Source organism: Humulus lupulus, chromosome 2, assembly GCF_963169125.1.
Source record: "Humulus lupulus chromosome 2, drHumLupu1.1, whole genome shotgun sequence".
In the NCBI taxonomy this organism is placed as follows: domain Eukaryota; kingdom Viridiplantae; phylum Streptophyta; class Magnoliopsida; order Rosales; family Cannabaceae; genus Humulus; species Humulus lupulus.
The window spans coordinates 98,366,523-98,385,635 of NC_084794.1; positions in this window are offsets into that span (position 1 = coordinate 98,366,523).

Sequence of the window (19,113 nt, forward strand, 5' to 3'; positions counted from 1 at the left end):
CATGCATGATATATATGATGATATGAATATATTTGTATGCATGTTTATAAGTATTAGATATGCATGTAGGCCTATTATTGTTTATAAGGGCACATTTGTAATTTTGGCCTGTTAAGGGCATAAATGTGATTATATGTGTTAAATGGTTGAGACCACATTATTATATAGATATAATTGCAGTATATGGCTCGAGACGTTCCTAGTGAGCGGATTAGAGGAATAGTCACAACAGGGAATAATACCCGGCTTCGGGGTGAGCTTAGGGGTATTTTGGGAAGTTTAATGTATATTTGGGGTTTATTGAGTAATGAGTAGGTATTTGGTAATTAGGTTGACATGACGGAATTAATTGGAAATTGGTAGGATGTCTCGAGGAATTAGCGGGAATCGGGATTAATGGTCGTTTTCCCCTTACGGGCAATGAGAGGGATAAATTTGTTTTAGGAAGCACTTTTGTCTTTTCTTAGCTAAGGGAACACGTTCAGCTGATTCTAGGAATGGACAGAACTCACTAGATTTCTCTCAACTCACAGAACACCCTCTCTCCCTATCACTCACGTTCTCTCTCTCCCTCTCTAGAACTAAGGGAAACTTTGAAGCTTGAAGGAGGAAAAGCCAGGGAATTAAGCTGGGTTTGAGCTGGGAGAAGCTGGGGGATTAAAGCTAGGATTAGCCAAAGAAATCACTGAGGATCGTGCTCAGAACCATTCATTATCCATCGCTCGAGAGTTGAGGTAAGAAAACTTCCCTTATGTGGTAGTCATTGGGACTGAGATTCCCTGTAATTGAACATATGTGTACTATGACTTATATGACTATTTTGTGTAACGTGAAAGTACGACCTAAGGGAGCCAAGGCTGGTGATTAGCGTTCTGAACGCAGCTCGGCCTATGAGAGCCGGGATTAGCCAAATAACTAGGGGGCTCGGCCTAAGGGCATTGACACCTAAATATTTGTATTACTAATTGAGATATATGTTTGAAAGTATATGTTTATTGTTGTCTAGATTAATACCTGATTAATTGAACTGGTTGGATTGAAGTGGATTATATGCTCTTGTTGTTATCTATGCTTGTTGATTATGGTTATGTTTCTGGGCCTTGGCTTACGAGAGCTACGTGGTGCAGGTAAAGGCACAGGAAAGCTGGACCAACCATGAGTTGGAGAGATTTGGGGGCGGAGTGTACAATGGCAGCTGCTTGACTGCCACGGCTGAGGGAATTGCGGGAACTGGAGTTCAAAAATGTATTTTTCCATTTAGACTGGCTTTTTGCTGTACCAACTTTTGAGGGTTGTTTTTTTTCGCAATATAAATACTATTTTTGGGATCTTATGTATCAAACACTTATTTTAATGAAAATTAACCGTTTACGATCAAAATCTTTTAACCTTAACTTGTCAGTTGACTTTAGGAAACACATTTATGTTCAAATGACATGATTAGCGGGTCTTGCACTATTTTAAACACACAGTGTAACGATCTTGGTTATGTAGGGTGTTGCAATGGACCTATGAAATCAAGCTCCAATAAGTTATCATAAATTTAACAAATAAATTTACTAACTTATTAATTCCTCGTGACTCCACTAAAGACTCAGAATTGCACTCTTGAATTCATAGAACGCTCTATAAGCAATATAGATACGTTATTAATTATCCATTGTTACAACCATAATTTTCAGTTAATCCTCTATAGACGGTCTACAATGAGAGGGACTAAAATACCGTTTTACCCCTCATTGTATTTTATCCTTAAAATACTTAGTTCCATGTAAATGATATTTCAGTAAACTAATATTAATTACTGAAATGAGAACTCTATCATTTAGCACCTTGAACCAAACTAAAAGGAAACAATCATTTCACTTCTTCATCAGAAGCTATAGATGTTCATATATATGACTAAAACTCCCCCTCAATTATACTACCGAGTTCCCAAGATGTAAGTGTGGGCTAGTCCCTAGGGTAAGCTGGTAACGAATAAGTCAAAGAGCTCAAATAACACAATCAGTTAGAATACTAACCACTCAGAATTGAGATTGAATTGACCTATGGTCAACTATATGATATGACTAGAATAGATAATAATAGTATGTTTACTTATCCTATCTACTGTCAATCTCGGTCCAGTCCGATGTAACAAATACATCCGATCTTATCTACTTTGCAAATTTTCGAGAAAGAACATAACACTACATTGTGTAAGTAGATCATATCGTAGATTGGCAAGTCGGTGTAAATCCTATGCACTGACTAATCATAGGACTAACTTATTTTGAACATATAATCATATTTATATTCCACTGTGATTACGTCACTATAAATATGACTAGCTATATACTCGAGATTTAATAGAAGTTTATATTAAACAAATAATCATGAAAATAAAACATGTGAGCAAAGTGATTGACCAAGTCAATAAATGATTTCTATTGATTTATTGATAATAAATGAGATTACAAAGAAATTGGGTTTTAATTAGGACAAAAAACCCTAACAAACTCCCACTTGCACTAATTGAAACTAATTCCTTAATTCTACTAATCATATTTCCTTGATATGCTTATCAAATGTATCTTCTGGTAGTGTGTTTGTAAACGGATCCACAAGATTGTCTTCAGATGCAATCTTCATAACCTTCACATCTCCCCTAGCCACATATTCTCGAATAATGTGATACTTCCTTTCTATATGATTACTCCTCTTATGACTTCGAGGTTCTTTCGAGTTGGCTATTGCTCATGTGTTGTCACAAAACAACACAAGTGATTTATCTATTTCTGGAATAACACCAACATCTGAATAGAACTTCTTTATCTAGACTATTTCCTTAGCTGCTTCTGACACAACTATGTATTCAGCCTCCATGGTGGAATCCGAGATCGCAGACTTCTTTACACTTCTCCATATTCGAGCTCCACCCCCAAGAGTAAACACCATTCCAGAAGTAGACTTCCTATCAACGACATCAGTCTAAAAATCTGAATCAATGTAGCCTATAGGATTCAGAACACACCCTTGTAAACTAACATATAATCCCTAGTCCACCTTAAATACTTCAGGATATGCTTAACTGCTATCTAATGTTCCATTTCTGAGTTTGAATGATACCTGGTCAATGCTCCCACTGCATAGCGGATATCTGGTCTAGTATACAACATATCATACATTAGACTTCCAACTGCAGATGCATAAGGAACTTTTCTCATTGCGTCTTACTCTTCAGGGGTCTGGGGAGACTGCTTCTTTGAAAGATGAATTCCATGGCGGGACAGTAGATGTCCTTTCTTGGAATTTGTCATTGAGAAACGTTCAAGCACTTTATCTATGTAAGCAGCTTGAGATAGAGCTAAGAGTTTGTTCTTTTTATCCCTAAAGATCTAGATACCTAGATCATAACTTGCTTCACCCAAATCCTTTCATTTGGAATTGAGTGTTCAGCCAATTCTTCACATCTGACAATTTCTTAACATTGTTTCCAATGAGTAAGATATCATCTACATAAAGAACCAAGAATACCACTATTTGATTCGTCTCTGTTGGTAAACACAAGGCTCATTGATAATTTGTTCAAAGCCATAGGTTTTGATTATTTCATCAAATCTAAGATTCCAGGAACGAGAAGCTTGCTTAAACTTTTCCTTCTTTTCCTGCTACTTTAAATACTTCAGGTTGATCCATATAAATGACTTCGACAAGCTTTCCATTAAGAAAAATTGTCTTGAGGTCCATTTGCTAGATCTCATAGTCGAGAGTGGCTACTATGGATAGGAGGATAAGCATGGACTTGAGCATGGCTACCGGACTAAAAGTTCCGTCATAGTCCATGCCTTCTCTTTGGGTATAACCCTTTTCCACTAATCGAGTTTATAAGTTTTGATATTTCCATCTACACCTTGTTTCTTCTTGTAGATTCACCTCCAACCAATGGCCCTAAAGTCACTAGGTGCTTCCAAAAGATCCCAAACGGAATTTGAGTACATTGACTCCATTTCCTATTTCATGGCTTCGAGCCATAGTTCCTTTTCAGGCCTAGCCATTGCCTATTTTAAAGACAACGGTTCTTTCTTTCCTTCCCTTTTCCTCAGGAAGTGGGCAGGACACCCCCAGTTTCAATAATGGCGTAAACTAGGTTCATGACTTTTCCAGCGTTCTAAAGGTGTTTTGGGGATTGATTTGGATGGCACAACATTGAGAATGTCGTTCGTGGTTTCAATTGCATGTTCCCATAACGAAGTTGCTAGAGTAGAGTAACTAAGCATGCATCTAACCATTTCCAACAAAGTTCTATTCTGGCGTTCCGCTACACCATTTTGTTGCAGAGTACCTGGGGCAGTAAGTTGTGATAAAATCCTAAGTTCAATTAAATGATCTTGGAACTGCAGATCCAAATATTCTCCACCCCTATCAGATCAGAAGATCTTTAATGTTTTACCTAATTGGTTTTGAGACATAGCTAAGAATTCCTGAAACTTTGAAAATGTTTATGATTTCCTATGCATTAAGTAAAGACATGAGTATCTATAGTAATCGTCAATGAAAGTGACGAAATACTCAAAACCACCCCTGGCTTGTACATTCAAAGGTCCACAAACATCTAAATGAGCAAGTCCAAGTGGTTCCTTGGCCCTATCACCCTTTGCAGAGAATGGACGCTTGGTCATTTTGCCTTCTAAACAAGATTCACAGACAAGTAATTCACCTAAGGTGAGTTCCCTCAAGGCCCATCCTTTATAAGTCTTTGAATTCTATCATAGCCAATGTGACCTAGTCTCAAATGCCATTAATACGACATGTTATCGTTATCGGTCTTTTGAAGTTTATTGGTCCTAGATTTAGCTACTTTTAATAAATAATTGTTAAAAGCGAGGGTTTCATTAGGTCGCAGAATATAAAGCCTGTTTTTCAAACATGCAATACACATTTTTGATCTATTAAAAGAAATAGATATATTTGAACTTGTGAAAGTCATAACAAATTGTTCTGATTGCAACATTGAAACTGAAATTAAATTTCTACTAAAATTTGGAATAAAAAATACATCATTCAAAATTAAAAATTTATTTTTGAATTTCAGATGGGCTCTTCCTCTAACTTTGAATTTCTACTAAGCTGCCTTCGACCACTTCCTCCCACAATTCAAGAAGTTGTAAAGAGTTGCAAACAAGGTTAGTAGATCCAGAATCAATAATCCAAATAGATTTATCATTCTCTAAAACACATGTTTCTAAGATAAATGAACTATAATCATTACCTTTGTTTTTCGCTGCTAGAAACTTGGGGAAATCTTGTTTCCAATGCCCTTTCTCTTTGCAGTGAAAACACTTACCTTTACCTTTCTTATTTTTCTTGTTCTTCCCCTTAGGCGTCTGTGCATTCAATTGTGCACTCATGTTTGCAGCCTTTGCATGCTTGGGGTTGTTGTTTTGTCCATCTTTCCTCTTGTTTCCAACTTTCAAAGATGAAGCATGGTTAGCTTCAGCCTTAGCTGGATGAACAACAGTAGTAGTAGTTGTCTTCTTTTTTCCTCCCTTACTTGGTCCACCCATCATAGACTCAAAAGTCTGAAGCTCGTTCATGAGCTGCGTCAGACCATAGTTGAGTTTTTTCAACACATAGTTGGTGGTGAATGGTAAGAAAGCTGGAGAGAGACTGTTGAGGATTAAGCCAACTTGAGTTTCCTCATCTATTGTTGCTCCCTACAGTTCAGCTTCCTGAAAGTAGTTTGTCATCTTGATTAGGTGATCATGAACGTGTTGAGACGGTGCCATCTGAGCATTGGCATATTTCTCGGTGGCCTCAAAACAAGTCTGCACTGACTTGGCACAAAACATGTCTTGGAGTTGATCCATGATTTTGTAGGCCGTCTCGACATTCTTCATCTTTGTCTTGAGAGTGTCGACCATACTAGTCAATATGTAGTATCGCGCCTTGTTGTTAGCCGCTTGCCAACGCTCATACTTATCCTTCACAGAATTGGTAGCTCCTTCAGCTGAAACTTTCGGGGATTCCTCAGTCATGACGAACATGGAGTTGTCACCAATCAACATTATGTTGATGTTCTGCTTCCACTTAAGGAAGTTTTCTCCAGTGAGTTTCTCCATAGAAAGTTGAGAAAGGGTGGGAGTAGACACAGTCATACTTAAAACTACCAATTATCAATAAAATAGAAATCAATCACTTTTGCTCAATAAAACTTCTATTCACTCTAATTTCAAGAAATAGCACACCATATACCAAAAATATGTAAGGTATGAAAAAAAAAACCAATTACTATCATATCTCTATTTCTCTATGTTTTTAACTAATCTATGATATCCTTGTCCCGGTTGGCGAGAGTAAAAAATATCACTAGTTAAATAGAGTTGTAAACTCATTTTATAATGGACACCATTATCAACAACCTACTATTCGATCAAAATAAGAAAACAAAATCTCTTATTATATGAGCTAGACCTATTTGGTTCTGATAATCAATAGATTTAGTCCTGGTAGTCACCGTAGGGATGAGTCTAGCAGAATTTGACCTATAATTATCTATCTTTCGAAATCTAACATTGTCAAAATAACTAATGAAAACCTTCCGTAGGGGGGTGAATCAAAGCATCTTGAGGCCCAATTAAACTATTGACCTTGCTAAACCAACGGTGGAGATCGAATATAAAATTTTAAAATAAGCTCATTATAAAAATAATATTTTTATTATTAATTTTCGAAAATTAATGGCTATGGTTCTCCAAAAAATTGTAAAATTAAAATTTTAAAATCAAAGTCCTATAATTCCCTATTAATTCTAAAGTGTCACATTGAAACAAATTCAATTAAATCAGAATTAATTTGTTGCTGATCAATGTTTAGGTTTAACTATTATAATGAACCTATACAATTAAGTCCAACTCAGGTAAATGGGCCTTAACAATTGGGCTTGCATGGAAGAGGGTTGGGTCCAGTATGTCGTTCCCAATATTAAGGCCCCCATACTTCCATACAAGGTCCAAAAGACAAGAATTTAAACATTTGTTTTATTAATTGATTAGGCCCACTATAGTCATGTAAAGCAAATGGGCATTCACAAGTGGAATCATCCACAAGAGAGGAATTTAATCTTTACATGTTCTAATGGGCCCAAATAAACCTATCATTTTATGAATATTTTATTTGGAAAAATTCATATATTAAACAAACATATGGGCCACTATATGCATCTAAGCCCAATTGCAAAAATATCACATATAGTGCAAACAGACATGTTATAATTGGATGAGCTTAATCATATTACTATATGAGCAAGTCTATGAATTTATGCAACAATACCACAATTTATTTCATTTGCAAAAATACCACAATTAATTTTTAGAATTTATCTAAATATTCGAATTAATTAAATTTTTGCAAAAATAAATAAGTCAATTTAAATGAAATTTATCAACAATTAACAAAAGTTAATTTAAATTTCATTTATCAACTATCAACTTAGTTTAGGTTAATTTAAAAATACTAATTTAATTTAAATAGGATTTATCAACAATTAACCAAAGTTGATTTAAATCTCATTTATTAAAAAAATATATTTTATTAATTGGTTTGAAAAACATAACATTTTTAAAAATCTAACTAATTATAAATTTTTAAAACAAATATCATCCGTTGTTTTTGAAAAAATATCTTAAATAGTTAAACAAATTAAAATATCTATAAAAATATCTAGTCAACAAATTTTCAAATTTAAAATAATTAAAATATTAAAATCCATAGAATAATCTGATATTAATATCTTCAAATATCAGATTTAAAAAAATATCAAGTATTAAAAATATCTGATAAATTAATTCTAATATTTTAATATATTAAATATTTAAAATTAATAATTAACCTATTTTTAAATTTGAATTTGAATCTTTGTAGAAAATATCTCTTTTTTAAAAGATCAAACAACAAAAATATCATATTTCAAAAGAGATATTTTTAAATAAAAGAAAAGATGTGATATTTTTGTATTAACCTATTAAAAAATACATTCAAAAACTAAATTTTAATAAAAAAATCACCGCAAGTCGTGGCCAGTGAAAACTGGTGATCGCAGCCACGAGACAAAACTGGGAATTTTTCGCGTCCTCGCCGTAGTCACTGGCCCCTATTACCCAGGCTGGGACCACTGCCCAAAAAAAAAAATTTAATATAATTTGTGTAATTTTTCAACCCAAAAACATTTTCTAAATAATTTTTACCATGTTTTACATCAAATAAAGCATTTATATAAAAATTATATGCAAAGAAAACACAACAAAATAACCCAAATATGTTAATAATCACATAAAATTCAATATGCATCATAAAACACATAAAATCCATCCAATTACTCAACACATCAAATAATTCAATTTTACCGTGTTCATGTATGAAAATAAAGATTGCCGAGTCTCTGAGGCCAGTTGTGGGAAAACTTATACATGATCTTGTTTATTTTCATGTAGATCTTACATTAAACAAATTAATATAAGAAAACCTAGAACATGTTTCTAAAATGGAATCCATACAGAGATAATGATAAGAACACTCACATTATTGTGCAGTGGGATGATTGAGTCATTCCTTCAGTTTCTCTAACCCTTGTATGCTTTCTGTCGCAGGGTATCACCAAGAAACTGAACGAATCTTCAATATTCTTCACAACCTTCCAAAGTATCCTTAGAATCACCTAGACTAGAGTGAGAAATTCTCAAAACATGAGATAGATATAGAGAGAAGAAGAGAAAATAATATTGAGGCTTACAAAAGGACTTATGCTATAGAGAGAATCTAAAACCTAGAGAATCAAGAATAGATTTTTCGATCTTCTCAAAAACCTATATTTTCATCTCTCACTTAGCATTCCTTTTATAGGCTCAATAATGTCATTTATTTAATTAAAAAAATCAATAAAATAATAGCCAATTAAAAGCCCTAGGTCAAAATTATCATGGGCTTTAGGCCCGTGAAATTTCCCATGTAATTGTAAGCCTGTTCCACTTAAAATTAAGGCTTGTATTATTTTCTATTGATTTAATTAAATAAATAATTATTTAAATCCTTTATAAAATTAGTTATTTATAATTTTAACCTTGATTTTAACTTATTTATTAATTGAGATACCAATTTATCTTAATTAATAAATTTTCCCTAATTTCTCTTTTCTTCTCTAAATTACATAACTCTGTAAAACTATCTAAAATTGACATGGTCAACTTTGATAATTCTAATTGATAAATAAATTAATTAATTGAGATTATCTAGATGATTTTATCCAAGGTACAGTGGGGACCATGGGCCTATGATATCAAGCTCCAATAAGTTATCATAAATTTAACAAATAAATTTACTAACTTATTAATTCCTCGTGACTCCACTAAATACTCAGAATTGAACTCTTGAATTCATAGAACGCTCTATAAGCAATATAGATACGTTATTAATTATCCATTGTTACAACCATAATTGTCACTTAATCCTCTATAGACGGTCTTCAATGAGATGTGGCTAAAATACAGTTTTACCCCTCATTGTATTTTATCCTTAAAACACTTAGTTCTTTGTAAATGATATTTCAGTAAACTAATATTAATTACTGAAATGAGATCTCTATCATTTATCACCTTGAACCAAACTAAAAGGAAACCATCGTTTCACTTCTTCATCAGAAGATATAGATGTTCATATCTATGATTAAACCTCCCACTCAATTATACTACCGACTTCCCAAGATGTAAGTATGGGCTAGTCCACAGGGTAAGCTGGTAACGAACAAGTCAAATAACTCAAATAATACAATCAGTTAGAATAATAACCACTAAGAATTGAGATTGAACTGACCTATGGTCAACTATATCATATGACTAGAATAGATAATAACAACATGTTTACTTATCATATCTACTATCAATCTCAATCCAGTCCGATGTAACAAATACATTCGATCTTATCTACTTTGCTAAGGTTCTGGAAAGAACATAACACTACAATGTGTAAGTAGATCATATCGTAGATTGGCAAGTCAATGTAAATCATGTGCACTGACTAATATGAGAACTAACTTATTTTGAACATATAATCGTATTTATATTCCACTGTGATTACGTCACTATAAAAATGATTAGCTACATGCTCGGGATTTAATAGAAGTTTATATTAAACAAATAACCATGAAAATAAAACATGTGAGCAAAGTGATTGACCAAGTCAAAAAATGATTTCTATTCTTTTATTGATAATAAATTAGATTACAAAGAAATTGGGTTTTAATTAGGGCATAAAACCCCAACAAAAAGGTCCAACCTAGGATATCTCAAACTGTGGGGGTGTCCTGCTTAGTGTAATGGCACAAAGCCTAAAAGGACCAAGTTGGGTCCAAGGGCCATCAAATGAAAATTTATAGGCTATGCCTCAAATAGCAAGGCCTATAGGCTATTAGACTTGGAATATCTAATGTGATAATTGAAACAAGAGAAGTTGAGTTCTTTGAGAATTTGTTATATGGTGACAATAAGCCTTAAGAACTAATCTCATTAGAAAGAACTCAAGAGGTGTTATCTTCAATTGTTGTAGAGAAACCGATATTCCTAAAAAGTAGCCAAAGGCTTAAAGAGATTCAATCTCAAACTAAAACCTCTAAAGTGGAGATTTTTTACCTAGTAGAGGGAAAACACAAGGGAGACAATTGGAAGTATCCTGTTGTACTTCAAGTGGAGGATGATCCTAAAACTTTCCAAGAAGTTATGTCCTCAAGGGACTCTAACTTTTGAAAATAGGCAATAAATGATGAGATGGATTCAATTATGTCTGACCACATTTGGGAGATTGTTGACCTACCACAAGGATCAAATCCTATAGGTTGCAAGTGGATTTTCGAAGGAAATACAACACTAATGGGGCCATTCAATCCTAAAAGGAAAGATTGATGGCGAAAGGGTTGTTAGACAAAAGGAGGGCATAGATTATTTTGATACCTATGAAACAGTAGCAAGGACAACGCCTATACGGTTGTTGTTTACCTTATCATGAATACCCAATCTATATGTTCATCAAATGAATGTCAAAACGACATTCCGAAATGGTAACCTCGATGAGGAGGTGTGCATGGAACAACCAGAAGAGTTTGTTCTAAGTGGAAATGAACATAAAGTGTGTAAGCTTGTTAAATTCTTATATGGTTTAAAACAAGCACCAAAACAATGGCATGAAAAGTTTGATGAAGCCATTGTTTTGGATGGATTTAGACACAATAGTGAGGACAAGTTCTTATACTCTAAGACTTGTGATGACTATGTCATTCTAGTGTGTCTATATGTTGATATTAAGTAATGACATCAAATTCATAATAGAAACGAAGAGGTTTCTATCTTCTAACTTCAAAATGAAGGACCTTGGAGAGGTTGATACAGTATTAGGTATCAAAGTTAGAAGAAATGTGGATGGTTATGCCTTAGGTCAAGATCATTATGTTGAGAAAAGGCTTGACAAGTTTGGTCATCTTAATATCATAGAGGCAAACACACCCTTTGATTCAAGTCTATAGCTTGAAAATAATGAAGGGAGAGTGGTGGCTCAATTAGAGTATGTAAGTGCAATTGGGAGTTTGATGTATGTTGCTCATTGTACTAGAGCGGACATTGCATTTGCAGCTAGAAAACTAAGTAGGTTTACTAACAACCCAAGTATCTTACATTGGAAGGTCGTGGAAAGATTATTTGGATACCTTAAAAGGACCAAAGATTTATGCCTCCAATATTCTAAGTTTCCTAAGATACTTCAAGGATATTCCGATGCAAGTTGGATATCTGGTGTAGGAGATATTCAAGGGTGTTCAACCTTGGTGGAAGTGTCATTTCTTGGGGATCTAAGAAACAAACATGTATAAGTCACTCAATCATTGAGTCCAATTTTGTAGCTAGCGGCAACCGGCAAAGAGGCCGAGTGGCTAAGATATATTATGCTGAAGATATTGAAACTCGTAGTTGATGTATCAATGATTTCGATACATTGTGATAATCAAGCCACTTTGATTAGAGCTTGCAACAAGATATATAACGGGATGTCTAGACATATAAGTCCAAGACATGACTATGTGAGGGAATTGATTGATAAGAGTATCATATCAATTTCATATGTGAAATCTTGTGAGAACTTATAAGATCTGATTACCAAACCTCTTGGGAGAGATTTGGTGAGTTCCACAAATAAAGGGATGGGACTAAATCTCCTTGACCAATAGATTCCCCAATGATGGAAACTCAACTCAAAACTTGAATACATCAAGTGTAGAGTTCAATGGGTAAGAACAAGTCATTGATAATGTAATAGTTTAAACATTAACAACAAAAAGGTCTCATAAAAGATGATTTAATGTTGGTTTCTACCAGAAATAGGGGTTAAGTCATAGGCTTTCAATGAAATTCAGTTGAAGAGCAACAAGCATCTCTAAAGGTAGCAAAGATGTTGTAAGAATTTCACCTATATGAACCTAGAGGTGGCGTCGCATCTCAAGAGAGTAGGAGTTTTCTCTTCAGATGGTTCATGAATGAATCAAGCACAAGGCTATAAAATGTGCTGAGCGTGAAAAGTGGGAAATACATGAGTAATAAGATAGAGGTGTGTGAGACATTAACAACTTTTATCACTAGGATTGTTGGGTTTAATAATTTAGGAATACCTTAGCATTTCAGTAGAAGCTTTGTAGTGTTTTCACTAAGATAAAAATCAAACCCAAAAGGATAATATCGTTTGGCTAGAGAACTGAGGATGTATTTAACCAAGTGGGGGAATGTTATGATTGGTTAAATACATGGTGAAATTAGTTAGAACCGAAAAGGTGTAAGAACCATAACGATTTCCCAAAATTCAACATGTGAGAGTTGATGTAATGCCCCAAATTTCCTAATAAGGTTTAGGACCTTGATTAGGAGGCCGGGAGGGCCATAATTGATTTATTATGTTATTAAATGATAATATCCATGTTTAGGTGTATTAAATATTCATGTGAAACCATTTTTGAGTAATTGGGTGATTTTCATATTTTGGCCATTTCGGGCATATTTGGCATATATGTGATATGTGTGTGGTGCTTTATTATTATTTGGTTATGCCAAGGTTACCCAGCACAAGACGATCCTAGGAGGTAAGCTAGTGGGAAATTCACAACGGGATTTATTCTTGATTCGGAGTGAGTCAAGGGGTATTTAGAGCATTACTGGGTTATTAGGTAATGGGAATAAATATTTGGTGATAAATTGGGAGTTAGTAAGATCAGGGGAAATTTTGGAGGTTTTGACTATTTTTTCCCCGGGAGTGTTTTCGGGACCCCGATCGTTAGGATTTGGTTAAGGTTACTTAAGCTTGAAGTAACCTTTTAAAAGAATAAAATAACGTTCAGGAAGTTTTCTCTCCCTCAAAGTTCCATTTCCGTCTCCTGATCGCATTTTCGAAGATAACTTGAGTTCTAGGACTCACATTCAAGCGAGGATTGAGGCATAGCGATCCTAGGGAAGATTAGAAGCTTATTAGCCGAAGGATTTAGTTGGAAACAACTCAATCGGAGGTAATTTAAGTTTTAAGTTCAAAGCTTTTAAAGTTTTTAAGCTTGAATTGGACTTTGTGTTTTGATGAGTTTTTGTTAGATTTGAAGCTTTGGTTTTATGGGTTTTGGATTATGGGAATGTTTGCGAACTTTGATTTTGGGATTTGGATATGTTTGGGTAGGTTTTTGAAAGGTTTTTAAATGAAGAACTGTAGGTTTTATGGCTGGGTTCGAGGTTGAGCCGCGACTCAAGCTTGAAGAAGCTAGTGGTTTGGGGCTGATGGGCTATTTGAGTTGCGGCTCTATTGGGTAGAGTTACGGCTCTAATTGCTATCAGAGAAGAGTTTTTGGGCCTGATTTGAGTGGGGCTGCAGCTCTAATGGTTGGGGCTACGGCTCAAAAGAGGAAAAGTGACCAAAGTGGGTTTTTAGTCATGGGAACTTAAACCTTAGGCCTCGGGATCATTCCTAATAGCTGTTTTAGTGGGATTTGATGTCTCGGAGGCTAGGTCTTGGTTCTGGGATTGGTTTTAGAACTTGAACTCATTGGATCACCATTTATGGTTGTGACTAGGTTATCACTAGAGGATTGGAGTAAGGATCGTGCTTGTGGCTCGTTTATGGGTAACCTATGCTTGGACCAAAGGTAAGAAAACTGCACCCTGTGTATTTATGACATGCATGGTTATTCTTGATGCATGTTGGATGTTTAAATGTGGCATGCATGGTTATTGTTGAGGCATGTCAAGTGATTAAATGTGATGCATGTAATGCATGTAATGCACGAGAAACATGTGATTAGGGCATGCTATGAGTATTGAATATGAGATTGTTCAGAGCATGAGCCTCTGTGTTTATGCATGATCCTAATTGTGCTAGTAATTATTGAGTAAGCATGTTGAATACCCTGTATTTGGATATTTGACATATGATATATGTTTGGTGGCATTGCTTACTTGTATATGGTTATGACTAGTCAGGGATACTGACCTAAGAGTCAGAAACGACATAAGCGACCTGAACGCAGGGCCGAATGAAGATTAGATCTAATCGATATCAGTGTTGAATGACTGTAAGGCATTAACGTTGGACCGACCCTAAGGTCAATGAATCTTATAAGCACTTGTCTAGTCTAAGACTAATTACTCAGAGCTAGGGCCTAAGGCCTAGGTGACTGCTTGTCACATGGCTAGGGAACAGTGTTCCATGGTTATGACCCTAGGGTCATGAGGAAGGTTATGTTGGTAACTAATCATCATGCACCTATCCTGTTTAAGCTAGTGAAAGGATCACTTATTTATATTGGGAACAGAACCCACTTTAGTGACTTGTACCACTGTCACTCTTTTATTCAGGACTATCAGCCCGGTATGGTTACCGGAACCACCAGTGTTAAATCACTTATCAGATTGAGACTGACTTGATGTTCGTCCACTCAGGAGGGTAGGATTCTTTATCCTGGATACCCATTGTTACGTGAATTTGTTTGCCTGCTTGACTAGGGCTATACCTGCTAGGCGTGTGCCTTATGATTTGATGACATATTATTACTGTTCATGAGCATATTAAGTTTTCTTGCTGGGCTTCGGCTCACGGGTGCTATGTGGTGCAGGTAAAGGCAAAAGAAAGCTGGACCATCCTTGAGTTGGAGAGCTTAGGTGACGATGTGTACATATGCAGCTGCTCGACCACCACGGCCGAGGTTTGAAAGAGGAACTAGGGTTAAACCCTGTTTTGCCACTTAGATCGGCTGGTTGTAAATATTTTCTTGTAATAGACCTCTAAATTATATTTTTTTTTGGGATCCCAATGTATATAATAAACATTCTAATGAAATGTTATATCTTAACCAAAAAATTTAAATCCCTAAACCGCTAATCATACTTAGTTACACGATTTTGGCAAAATGACTCGATTAGCGAGTTTAGCAATGTTTATAAGGCACACCGTAACGGTCCCTGGAGTTTAGGGCGTTACAGTTGACTTTCGATATAGGCATTTATAAATCATCTTTTTGGGTCCAAAGTGTTTCTTTGGAGTATATGAGAGTATCCAAAAAGCATGGGAGCATTTGGAGATGTTTTGAGACAAATTTTGGAGCTTCAAGTTAGAGGCACTGACGATGCGTTGCGTTGCCTCTAGAGGCGACACGTCACTTACCTTTGAAAGAGGCACTCAGGCAACGTCTCGCCTGGTACTAGGCGATGCATCGCTTGGGCTGTCCATACAAATCAATACAGTGAGATGTTTTTGGCTCAAAAATTCAAAATAAAATGCTCTAATCTCATTGGTTGAGTCTAATGAGATTTCTATACTATTTAAAGGGTTAATTTGAGATAATTGATGACTTGATCACTCACCTCTATCTCTCTCTCTCTCTAGATTTTAAGATTACTAGTTTTCTCCAAGACCTTCATCAAGAAAGCTTGACTTGTATGAAAGATCAAGGCTTGTGAATCCCAATCTCATTTCATTGTTGTTGATTCAAGAAATTCCAAGGAGAAGGCTAGGAATAGATATTTTTAAACAACAAATTTTCATTTGTGTCAAGGCCTATAAAATTTGTGGTTCACATAAAATTATTGTCATGTGATTTTATGTTTGAAGGTTCTTCTTCAAGAAAGTTATAGTCTACACTTTATTTCTTGTGTTTATGTACTTTGTGATTATCTTCCATTAGATTTTAGATAATTTTTTATTATTTCTTTGAGTTGTAATACAAAACTAAGGCTATAAGCCTCTAACCCTCAACACCTATTGTAACTCCCTACTTCCTTTGAGTCGTTATTATGTGAGTTAAGAATGGGTCACTAGCTCGCTAATCGAGGTTTTAGGTTAAATGTGTGACTAAACTAAAGTTAAACTCATTTAATGACAATAATTATAAAATTTGTACATTCATTGAAATTATAGAAAGTTATACAGTTGGGATCCCAAAAATATTGTTTAGAAAATTTTATTTCAACTCAAAATATACACATGGCCGACCTAGGCAACAAAAATCCCATTAGAGTACATTTCCCAAAATAACCCTAGCCGTGGCAACCAGGTAGGTCGAACATGTACCCGTCGCTCCACGCTCTCCGTACTCATGGTTGGTTGACCTTTCCTTTGCCCTTACCTGCACCATAGAGCACCCGTGAGTCGAAGCCGAGCAAGAAAACTCAACATATAACATAACATTACATAGTATATAGCAAAGTAACCAAGGGTTAAACACATAGTGTCCAACGTTGTCCCAGGCGCTTTACCAGGCCCTGGGTTCGCAGTTTTCACCGAGAGGGTGGATACAGCACCCTAGGAAGGTCTCGCCCTAATGGCCTGCACTCAGCGTGCTCAACCCCGATCCCGGTCACTTGCCGTACCCAGTTTCTTGCCATTCTCGGCCTTCTCCATTCACTCACAAACATGCATATCATAGCATAATAATCAAAGATATTCACAAATATATTAAGAAAAACAATAAGGTCGCGCCCTGAAATACAAACAATAGGGTCATGCCCTGCTCTACGGGTACAATAGTTTTCTTACCTTTGTCCCGAGCTATCTATGTACCGCGATCTCGAGCATAGTCCTCTAACCTGAGCCACGTTGAAAACCTAGTCACAACGCATTCATAACAACCATCCATCAAACATTAAACCAATAACAAGTTTGGAATATTAATCTAGCCTCTGGGACCTTGGATTCTACTAATCCGGGTAGTAGGATCCTTCCCGAGCCTTAACATTCAAGTTCCCGAGCTAAAAACCTCATTTTCCCCTTTCTTTCCATTTAGGGTCGCGACATGGCCTTTAGGGCCACGACCCGCTGCTTAGTTAGAGGCAAGGCTTTCCCTGCTGGAGGACACAGGCTGCGGCATGCTTCTCAAGGGCTGCAATGCTTGGGCGAATCAGAGGCTTCTATAGCCTCTTCAAGCACGCGAGCCGCAATGCCTAAAAAATAGGGTCGCGGCTCGAGCCCCGAAACCTTGAAATTCTATCTATTTTCTGCATTTTTCCTCGATCCTAAACCCCAAATTCATACCCCAATCATCAGCCAAAATCATAATTAAGCCTAGAATTCTTATCGTTATAGACTAAACATCACAACAAATCCATAAGCAACTTCATACACTCATCAAACACCCACAACCAACCTTAGAATCCATTTCACATGCAAACCTATAATTCTAGCAGAATTTAGTAGGATTATACATAATAGATCAAGCTTAGGCCCTTACCTCTGAGATATGTTCAATCTTTAGCTAATCCCTTATCACAACAAGCTTTCAATTCTTCAAAGAACTTAGCCTAAAATCCTCAAAGTGATTCAGGCCTTCAAACACCAAGAGAGAAAGAGAGAGAACTGAAGGAGAGAGGGAGAGACTTCAGTTTTTTTTTTCCTAAATCATTCTAGAGTTTCAGTTGCCTAAGTGTTAAAACATATCCCTAGTCAAAAGTCCAAAATACCCCTTAAGCTTTTCTATACCCTTTGATGCTCCCAAGGGTTATTCCGTCATTTGCCATGTCCTGCTAATTCCTCGAGTGCTTCTATAAATCCTCGTTTAATCCTGACATGTCCAAATAATTGCTAAATCATTACCCATTACTCGTTAAATTTTGAACACCAACTATGTTCCCAAAATACCCCTAGGCTCCTCCCGAGCCGGGTATTCGACCCCGTTGTGACTATTTAGCTAAACTGCTCCCTACGACCGTCTCGAATCGCACATCACAAATATATCACCACTCACTCGTGGTATCAATCAAAATAAACACAAATATCACAGTTATGCCCTCAACGAGCTAAAATTACAAATATGCCCCTAATAACTAGATGGGGCCCTCATGCATATTCAATTCACCTAACACATGCATTTCTAATCACATAATCATTAAATTCACATATTAGCATAATTAAATCAATTATTGCCCTCCCGGCATACTAATCAAGGCCCTAAGCCTTATTAACAAAATTGGGACGCTACAACTATCCTCTCCTTAAAGAAATTTAGTCCTCGAAATTACCTGAATAACTCGGGATACCGATCCCGCATATCTGTCTCAAGTTCCCAAGTCGCGTCTTCTACTTCGTTGTTCCTCCACAACACTTTCACTAAGGCGATGGTCTTGCTCCGCAAGACTTTATCCTTTCAGTCTAGAATCTGAACCGAGTTCTCTTCATACGATAAATCCTAATCCAGCTCCAAGTTTTCATAACTCAGCATGTGCGTAGAATCTGATGCATACTTCCGAAGCATGGATACATGAAACATATTGTGAACCCCTGATAGAGTTGGAGGCATCACCAATCTGTAAGCTACCTCTCCAACCCATTCTAGAATCTCAAAGGGGCCAATAAACCTAGGGCTCGACCTGCCCCTTACTTCAAATGTTTCACTCCTCTCAAGGGAAAAACTGTGAGAAACACATGGTCCCCGACTTGAAACTCTACGCTCCTGCATCTCAAGTCTAAGTAACTCTTCTGTCGACTCTCGGAGGCAAGCATTCGAGCTCTAATCTTCTCAATCGCCTCATTGGTCCTCTCACCCATCTCATCCCAATGGATGGGTGATCTACACTT